Source organism: Pseudorasbora parva, chromosome 1 (assembly GCF_024679245.1).
Source record: "Pseudorasbora parva isolate DD20220531a chromosome 1, ASM2467924v1, whole genome shotgun sequence".
NCBI classification, from domain to species: Eukaryota; Metazoa; Chordata; class Actinopteri; order Cypriniformes; family Gobionidae; genus Pseudorasbora; species Pseudorasbora parva.
Genome location: NC_090172.1, coordinates 45320353 through 45330824, shown reverse-complemented (window position 1 = coordinate 45330824; position 10472 = coordinate 45320353). Strand labels below are relative to the sequence as shown.

At 38.8% G+C, this 10472-nt stretch overlaps 1 long non-coding RNA gene across 3 annotated transcripts in view; it reads left to right on the top strand.

The window, feature by feature from the left end:
* Positions 1-4538: 4538 nt before the first annotated feature.
* LOC137084762 (uncharacterized) overlaps positions 4539-10472 on the top strand; it is a 138595-nt gene continuing 132661 nt past the window's right edge. For all 3 annotated transcript variants that reach the window (XR_010906795.1, XR_010906794.1, XR_010906796.1), the window contains exon 1: positions 4539-4671. This is a non-coding gene — a long non-coding RNA (uncharacterized lncRNA). The remainder of the gene's footprint in view (positions 4672-10472) is intronic.

Sequence of the window (10472 nt, the reverse complement as noted above, 5' to 3'; positions counted from 1 at the left end):
CAACACACCTTCACCAAACAAAATTGCTTTCAGAAATAGCAATCGTTTTCTTTCTCTATATTCATGCAAGTGATTTGTTGTGCAATGTCACCTTACTCAGTGGTGGCGGACCAGGTTCACATCGAACCCCTTTTCACTCTCTCTCTCTCTCTTTTTCTGGCTTTGTCTAAATCAGTCAATTTATTTCCAAATTGCAAGCTGAGTGCAGGAGCAAGGGCTTCTTTCACTGCTGGGGTGAAATATTAAATCAATGCACACTCCCATATATCGAGTGGGCTTTAATTTTTATTTAATATTGATGGGAGTGAAGCTGCTTTGAGTGTCGTGAAGGACATACTGTTGCAAATATATACTGGACATACTGATAAATATATACTGTTGCTTTATATTCATAGAGGAGAGACAGTGATGTGAGTGAATGTGCTGGATTAATGCGGACCCGAGGAAGCTCGGCGGTGTGGGCCAGGCCTTGAGACACTGGCCACTTGTCATCCTCCATTTGTTACCATGAAGTGAGCAGGATTGTACATATGAGGCTTTGAATAATCTGGAGCAGTTCTGGAACTGATATATTATCAGATGAATGCTCAAAAGTAGATTAATAAAATGCTTAATACAATGCTTGCCAGACCCTTAACCTGTCTTCTTGTTGTGGAATGGGAATTGATGACAGACATGCGTGTGTGAGCGTTTAAGAGTAAAACATATCTGGACAGCACTGCGAATGTGCTGATGATGTATTTTGCGGTATAGAGAGGAAGCAGATGGGGATCCTGATTAAGGCTGAAACGCAGTGTAAATAGTAATCTGATCTGTAGATGTGCGGTGCCTGTGGGAAAGCAGCTTGGGTCTTGGCCAGAGAGCACTGATGTCCTACCAGTACAAGACGTCACATTACTCGCTACTGCACCCCTGACTCAGCCAGAGTTTGAAGGGTCAAAGTTCGGCAAATGTTTTGTACAGTATATTGCTAAACGCCTAGTTCTAAACAGTTTTGTGAATTGTATCCTCCAATGATAATGAACACTGTATTGCCAAAAGTATTGGGACACTCCACCAAATCATTGAAATCTGGTGTTCCAATCACTTCCATGGCCAAAGGTGTAAATCAAACATCTAGGCAGACTGCTTCTGCAAACATTTGTGAAAGAATGGGTCGCTCTCAGGAGCTCCTTGAATTCAAGCGTGGTACCGCGATAGGTTGCCATCTGTGCAATAAGTCCATTTGTGAAATTTCCTCAATACTAAATAATCATGGTTAATTGTTAGTGGTATTGTAAGAAAGTGGAAGCAATTGGGAACAACAGCAACTCAGCCACATAATGGTAGGCCACGTAAAATCGCAGAGCGGGGTCAGCTCATGCAGAGCAAATTTCTGCAATAGACAATAGCTCAGACCCTCAAACTTGTGTGGCCTTCAGAGTAGCTCCACCATCACCAAGTGTAATGCAAAGCATTGAATGCAGTGGTGTAAAGCATAGCGCCACTGGACTCAAGAGCAGTGGAGACGTGTTCTCATGCTTCTCTGTCTGGCAATCTGATGGACAAGTCTGGGTTTGGCTGTTGCCAGAACCGTACTTGCCTGACTGCAGTGTGCCAAGTGTAAAGTTTGGTGGAGGGGGGTTATGGTGTGGAATTGTTTTTCAGGGGTTGTGCTTCACCTCTTCCAGTGAAAAGAACTCTTTAATGCTTCAGCATACCAAAAAAAAAAGATAATTTTTAGACAATTTCATGCTCTTAACTTTGTGGGATTAGTTTATGGATGTCCCCTTCCTGTTTGAAAACGACTGCACATCAGTGTACAAAGCAAGGTCCATAAAGACATGGATGAAAAAGTTTGATGTGGAAGAAATTGCCTGGCCTATACCTCAACCTGTTAGAACACCCAAAGGTGGGATAAATTAGAGATAAGAATTCGAGCCAGGCCTTCTCGTCCAACATCAGTGCCTGACCTCACAAATGCGCTTCCAGAAGAATGGTCAAAAAATTTTATTAACATATTCCTAAATCTTTTGGAAAATCTTCCCAGAAGAGTTGAAGCTATAGCAGCAAAGAGTTACACCCCATGGATTTAGAATGGGATGTCATTAAGGTTCATGTCATGTCCATGTAAAGGCAGGCGTCCCTTAACCTTTTGGCAACATGTATTTTTAAAGCACTCAGGTAAAAAAGTGAACGCAATAAAACCACCCTGGCAGATCAGTCCAGGTTCATTTATATTATTATTATTAAGAATGATGTTAAAGGAAGATGGATTCTTAGTTCTCACAACAATTTTGATATTGTTTTAAATGTTGTCAGAAATCATTCTAATATGCCCAAGAAACTTTTTTTATGATTATCACAGCTGAAAAAAGATGCTTTAATATTAGTGTGGAAATGTGATAAAAAAAATAAATATAAATGTCAAAAGAGCAGCATTCCTTTGAAATAGAAACATTTGTAACATTTTGATTTAATACTGAAAGTAACAACTTTTGATTGATTTGATGCTGAACAAAAGTACTAATTTCTACATAAATAACAAAAATAAAAATTGTGACATCTATCCTGGGTCTCACATTGCCCCTGTGGAATTCAGATATTTGTGAGTGCCTGGATACACTATAAACATTTTTCAAGGATATACAAATTCAACAAATATACTAATTACCACATCTAGCGCTGCATTTGCATGGAAATGGTTGTTTATGAAGCCAGTGTCATCTGCTTTCATTATACAGCTTAGTGACAAACTACATATATGGCACAAATGTCAGTGTATTAAAACAGTGATTCAAATTCCTCCCAGCAAGGTAATTACATGTGCCCGGCCTATCGTTTTAAAGGTAAGCCATAGCTGATTGTGTTTTCACACAGGAAACAAGCAATTGATTGGCTTTGTTTGACATCTAGAGTTGTTTGCCAGTGCGCTGCATCTTTGTTGTGGACGCTGTATGTGGTGGAGAGAGTGTAGGCCGGCGGAGAGGGCCACTGCGAAGGTGGAGAAGGCACAGAGGTTCAGCTGATAGAAGCTTTGATCTCAAACAGCAGGGGGGAAATGACATTATTTAAGGTGCCTCACCAGCACGACACTGCAGCACAGCGAGAGATGCACTGTGAAATTGCAGGTTCAGTTGCACATGGTTGAAATGCCGGACACACACACTTGTGCATAAACACACAGACAAGCATATTAGCAGAAAGCCAGCCACAGGCGAGTCGGCATCACAAGCGCACACATGCCTCGCTGTGAGGAATGTAAATGCTTCAAATACATGTGGACTCTTCAAGTGTGACAGAGAGCTGTTTGTTTTTTACATGGGCTGACTCAAGAGTGGAGGCCTGGCTTGAATTCAGACTTGGGGAAAAGTTTAGATCTATTTTATTTATTTTAGTTTGTGATGACAATCATAACATCAGCATAATAATTTCCTATACAGGTAACAATTGTAGGCTCCTTAAATGAATCCAGGAAATGAAACAAACTAAATGATCATGCATGGAATAATATTTTCATATCCAATTACCCGTCATATAATGGACAAAATAAAAATTTTAAGCAAGCAACTGATAGTTTTTCCTGTGTGCTGTTAATCACCCCTTCAAGGAATCGCTTTAAACTAACAAGTCCTTGATGACATCATCCTGCAGTTAGTGACATCATTTTTTTGTGGGAATTAGTGATTATTTTTTCAAATGCTGGGTTGTCCTCTTCTTTAAAAAACAAACAAACAAAAAAAACGTTAAATAAAATTAGTTATTTGGTAGGCTATGATGACACTATGATAAGGTCAAAAGATGATATAAAACACCACAAGTTAATTTTCTCACGCAGTAGTGGAGCATATGGACAGACAGCACGCAGACAGACAAGACAGGCTATTGATATTAAACAGAGATTGCATTTGAAATCACATAGGCCTACCCCTATACTAGGCGAAAAACATTACGTGACAAAACTATGTTTGAATTCACAGTACTCATAAAAGAGTAGGCAAAAAGTCCCTGGATGGACACATATCCCCTGAAGCCACAGGAGAGGATTACTGTGCGTCACTTCACACCTCAGTGGCGAAAGCGTCAAGGTGGCCGAAAGTGGTTCATTTTCAATGGGAGCCGCTCGTTTTTCAGCGGGAATGCAATTCATTCTTACTTTTACATTGACGATTTCATGAGGTTAACTTATCTTACTTGTGGTCAATCTGCCCATCAACATGCTTGTTTGCTTTGCAGCCTCTTTAGATACAAGCATTCGATCTACGTCAGCGCGTCCACGAATCTTTCTACAGCGTCTTTGGCAGGGCGGCAAAAGCGAATTTTGACGCTTTCGTCGGCGGCGGTGTGAACGCACGTTAGGGAATGGCAGACGTAACCGACGCTGGTAGGCCACGTGATAATGACAACATGGCGAATGCAAGATTACAGTCATAGCCTAGTAACTGTTACATACTTTTTTTCTTTTCTTTTCTTTTTTGCGGTCGTGAAGTAACGTTAATTACTCATTCAAAATAATTACCAACTCAAGAGAGTATGCAATTTCAGACGAAGGCAACGTCTCAGATTTCAAAATTTACAGTCTCAGATCTCACGCCTCAGTTCAAGCGGCACGTCAACGGATCATCTCTTTGACTCTTTCTCTTTACTAACATTACGTTAGTTACAGCTACAAACATGAATCAACACCTGAAGGTATGAAAGTAACAGTAGCATACAACTTACTGAAATGTAGCTATGTCTCGTGTCTATATAGGCCAACGTCTATGTCTCAGTCAAAAGTTTGAACCGCGGAAAATAGTAAGTATAAAACAACTACTGACAAGCATGTCACTTACCGTTGTATTTAGGGAAGCCAACATAGCATGTTAGGGGAGCATTAAAAAAAAAAAGCTCTACATTACATAGGCTATTCATTATATTGTAGGCTACTTTTATATTTTTAAAAAAATAGTCATTAACATTGTCCTTTTTTAATGCCAGCTGTTCCCTGTATAGTTTACATCATACTTGGGACTTGGGAGAGATTTTTTTTTCCCTTGAAATTTTTTAGTGTAGGCCTACTGTACTTAATCACAACGAATTAATATTGAATAGTGAAATCTGTGTCAATAAAAACAGTATCAGTTTTGTTGTACCACACTGCACTGTTACAATGTTTACATGTTACAACAACTGGTGCTGTTTTCTTTATTGACACAAAACGGCAAACCTAATGAATTTATGTTGTTACCAAATGTTTTTACAACCCATAAGGGGAATAGTCCATCCACTAATAAATATTATTAGGCCTACTTATATTTTTAATATTTCATTTTAATTCCTTTTTCTAATAATAATACAGACAGTATGAAAGGTTAGTATATGGACTGTCATTGAAGGTTGCGATTGACAATTTCACATTTTCATTTTTGGCTGAATGTTTGTGAGATATATCTGCTTTAAACACAAACATCCCAAACAAATGAGAGGATAGTGAATCTTTGTTGCTCAAGCTCTGTGCTGAGAATGTCCTTCTTTTCTGACTGAGCAACCAGAGGCAGTTTTAATGTGCAATGTAAATCAAATACACAACGTACGTTTCTTTGTCTTGTACATAATGGTTTTATATAAGCTACTCACTTTATGGCTTTCTGATGTAAAAGCTCTATTCCTTCATGCATACTGTTTGATGTTTAGTTGTTAAATAGAACAGGACATGATTGCTTTGGCATTAAAAGTTTACAATGTACATAGAAAGTGAATTTCTGCATCAATCAGACAAGTGTATGATTCACATACTAAACAAGCATATTCATTTAAAATAAAACTGAGTCAAAAAAGTTTTGATTGTGAATCTTCCGTAATTATGTATAGACATCTAAAGGAAATAACGTAATTTACTAGAGGATCTGATAAATTTTTAATATTTTATCAGATCCTCTAGTATATTCTAGTATACTCAAGTATCCTCTGGATATGAAATAATAGCTGCAGTCTTAAAATATATATATTTAATTCATTTGAATTAAATCGCTTTGAATGAATAATTCAGTTTACTCACTTAAAGACTTCACTTGTTTATATGTTATAATGATTTAAAGCTGCAGTCCGCAACTTTTTGCGCTCTAGTGGTTAATAAACAGAACTGCATGCATATTGCGAAAGAACATTGGAGCCTCTTCTCTCTGTTTATGTCTATGGCAGATCATGCAAGGACCATGCACCTCCGCAGCAGTACCTACCAGTCTGGCCTGAAATAGTCCCAATATAAACACTTATTATAAGTGTATCATAATGATTCAGGGTAAGACAAAAGCACGGTTTGGAAAATGGATTCATGTTTTACATTCTTATTATATAATTTTTGTAAATCTTGAACACAAAAAAAGTTACGGACAGCAGCTTTAATGACAATTACATTTTTTAATAGTCACTTGTCGCCACCTACTGGTACAAGATGTAATGATGCAATCTTTTTTTGAAGTGACAAAAGTACTTTTTTTTGCGATATATCTCCCAGAAATACTTGCAATAAACAATGTTATTGTCATTTTAAAATTATCTTATGCTACTGAATATATAATCCTAATATAACAGCATAATAATGCAAGTAGAACTACACACTTTCAAATTACAACCTTTTAATTCTTTAGTTCATGGAAATTAAAAGTAAAAAATATATCATCCTGAATAAAAAAAAAAAAAAAAAAGAATAAATAGTAAATAAACATTTCCTTTGTGAAACGGCTTTAACCATTGTTTGTATGCACACCGGAACAGGGGATCGCGGCTTTGAAATCGAGTCCATTTGGGCTTATTCTTCCAAACGGTCAGTAGTTTTCAGGAAACACTATAACGCCTCAAATGGTGCCTTTTTTCACCTGTCGATAACCGCTCTCTGTAAACATACAAGATGACAGCACAATCAAGAAAAATGTTGGTTATCATGTAAACATAATGAGCGATATATTGCATCACAAAAAAATATTGAGGTCATGTACATTGTGCAATTATATCGATATGTATTGATTATATCGACAGGCCTATTTGTGAAGCTGTTTCATACGTGACGATTGCTCTCTCTGTGTCAGCGGCAGCGTAACGCAGATTTGAATGTTCGCTGTGATCGTACTTGTGAAATGTTTAACAGACATAGCTGAATCATTGTCATTTAGGAATAAAATCACTTGCGTGGTTGAATCGAGATTGCAATCTTTTAATGATTAATCGGGCAGCTCTAGTACATGGTGCGGTTCAGCTGTCACACACCTCAGGAGTGCTGATTTAGTTTATTATTTGCTTCAGTCATGCCCCTGATGGATCCCAGTCATCTGAGCCCTTATTTGGAAAGTGACAGAACAGAAAATCATCGATGTGTTCCTCGTGTGTACGGCAGGCACCTCGAATGGCCTTAACCAGCTTTAATAGGTGATAATGATTAGTGCTCCACAAAAAAAGAGGAAACGAAATAACGGATAAAAAAGAGAGAGAGGGAGAGAGAAAGAAGGAGAGAGCGCTTCTTCACGCAATTATTAACAAGTTAACTTTGTAGTGGAGACACTTTATCCCCGAGGACAAACAACCCAAATGTTTGCAAAATATAATTAAGCCGAGGCATCTTTAAATGTCATTGCAGCCTGTGCCATGTTTCAAATTGTTCTGCATCAACAGAATTTAACGAGATGGCGAAGGAATCCATTCCCTGCAAGCATGTGATAAGCCACACATACAGTGGAGCACTTTCATTGATTGCCAAAATAAAGCATTTTGTATGCAAATGGGGGAATGGAGTGGGTAAGCTGATTCAGCCTCATGGACACCAAATAATGGCCTTTACAATTAATACTCTCGCATGCTATCCATTGAAACTTTCATCTCCCGTTTAATGGCTCTGAAACGTTTACACATGCCCCCCCCCCCCCACCCCCACACACACACACCCCAAAAAAGAAGAAAAGAAAAAAATTATGTGTTGTTCCAATGGATTAATATGAAAGCCAACAAATAAATAAAGTCCAAACACCCTGCGCCTCCACATGAGCCCCCCTCCGATTCTTGGCCCGTTCACGCTTTTTTTTTTTTTTTTTTTTTGCTGTTGTGTTTCAGGCACATTTTGGATTAACTGATAATCTTTGAACATGAAGGAAGGTCTGGGATCCCCCAGGGGCATGTGCTGGGGAGAGGGAGCTTGACAGGGGGATTGAGGCTGATGTGGCATTGTTTGAATGTAATGTGCTTGTTTTTGTACTTGTAAACACGCTTCTCTTTGTTTTAGTAATGCCACCCCATTCCTGTGTAGATTTTTCTGCTGGAGCAGCACAGGTTTGTACACACTGAGGTGTGATGGGCTAACAGTGATATATTATAGCAAGACCTGATCAGATTGCCTAAGGGAAAGCCTAAAGCTAGCAGACAATTGATTTGGAAGTAGAGCATCATGCGATCTTTGTCCTTGCTTAAATGAGAAGATATCTACTGATATCCTTAATGACATACGGGTACTAACATGTTTTGTTTAATGTGGAACCATGGTACTTATATTTTCATTCAATATAAAATGTGAGGCTTTTTGTAAAATTGAGTAGTGGTCCTTCAGATGTATATGAAGAGATAACAGACATGACAGCCTGTTTTTATATATATATATATATATATACAGATTACACACACTCACCTAAAGGATTATTAGGAACACCTGTTCAATTTCTCATTAATCCAATTATTTAATCAACCAATCACATGGCAGTTGCTTCAATGCATTTAGGGGTGTGGTGCTGGTCAAGACAATCTCCTGAACTCCAAACTGAATGTCAGAATGGGAAAGAAAGGTGATTTAAGCCATTTTGAGTGTGGCATGGTTGTTGGTGCCAGACGGGCCGGTCTGAGTATTTCACATCAGTGTATTTCATCTGCTCAGGTTAAGGCGGACGTACACTGTGCGAATTCGGACACTCGGGAGGTCGGAGATATTGCAGATGCTATGAGTCATTTAATTTGATCATCGCATCAAATCTGCTGGTACACGGCACGACTGTTTGCACCGCAAGCCGGCCGCGATCAAACAAGCTTTCGTGTTAAACACAGACACTGGAGCTTTCAATGTTGCTGCTATAGCTTCAGATACAAAAAATAAAGAAAAAATGCATGCAAATGATTTGTTGAAAAGCAGAGAACAGTAGCTATTCCTTTCAACCGAAACAACCAGAGGGAGAGAGAAGGGTGCGCGTGAAAGAGAGAAAGTGTGTGTGTGTGTGTGTGTGTGAATGGTGTATGTTTGCAGCCACTGACCTAATAATACTCAAACCACTGTGCAGGCTGGTGGTGGTGGTGTAATGGTGTGGGGGATGTTTTCTTGGCACACCTTAGTGCCAATTGGGCATCATTTAACTGCCACGGCCTACCAGAGCATTGTTTCTGACCATGTCCATCCCTTTATGATCACCATGTACCCATCCTCTTATGACTACTTTCAGCAGGATAATGCACCATGGCAATGAGTTCACTGTACTAAAATGGCCCCTCACAGTCACCAGATCTCAGCCCAATAGAGCATCTTTGGGATGTGGTGGAACGGGAGCTTCGTGCCCTGGATGTGCATCCCACAAATCTCCATCAACTGCAAGATGCTATCCTATCGATATGGGCCAACATTTCTAAAGAATGCTTTCAGCACCTTGTTGAATCAATGCCACGTAGAATTAAGGCAGTTGTGAAGGTGAAAGGGGGTCAAACACAGAATTAGTATGGTGTTCCTATAATCCTTTAGATGAGTGTATATATATAGTAATAAAATTCAAGTTAAGGGAAGAAGGAGGCGGGAACCAGTGAACAATAAATGTAACTTAATAAAAAATATAAACAACTGAACAAAAGTAAAGGCTAAAGGGTACTTTTTTAAAGCTTATGTGAGTGTCAATGTACAGTGCATGTGACGTAAATTTCGTCATATATTTCGTCAGAAGAGTATATGTTTACTAAACGCACACCGCTTGATTTTTGCAGTATGGGGTTAAATGTATACAAGTAAAAAAAAATACTTTGCAAAGCTGTGCATTCGAATGTGCGCATGCGCTCGCATACGCATAAAAAATTAAGTATACTTTTGGCTTAAAGCGTCTGCCACAGATGACTGCCACATAAATTAAAACAAAACAACAACATGGTCCAGGCCTGGTCTTCTCTCCCTCCCCATTCACTGTCATAACTCCTCCTTTTATCCTTCCGGAGCTCATCTGTGGGACTCCTACTTTTCTGCTGTGTTCAGCGTGGCAGCTAAAGATTTCCATGTTGTAAATAAGACAATATCTGTAGTGCAAACCCTTCCATGGTGCGTTTTTTGTTGTTGTTTTTTGCGTTTGCCTACTAGGCTTTCTGCGATAGTCTGTTTCTGGTGTTACATGGGGTCCAGCTGCATACCTTTTACATAACTCTCCCACCGTTGTTTAGATATTTTTTTTATAGTAATACAATAATTTAGTTCAGTTATAGAACAGACACTACAATAAAAAAAAAAA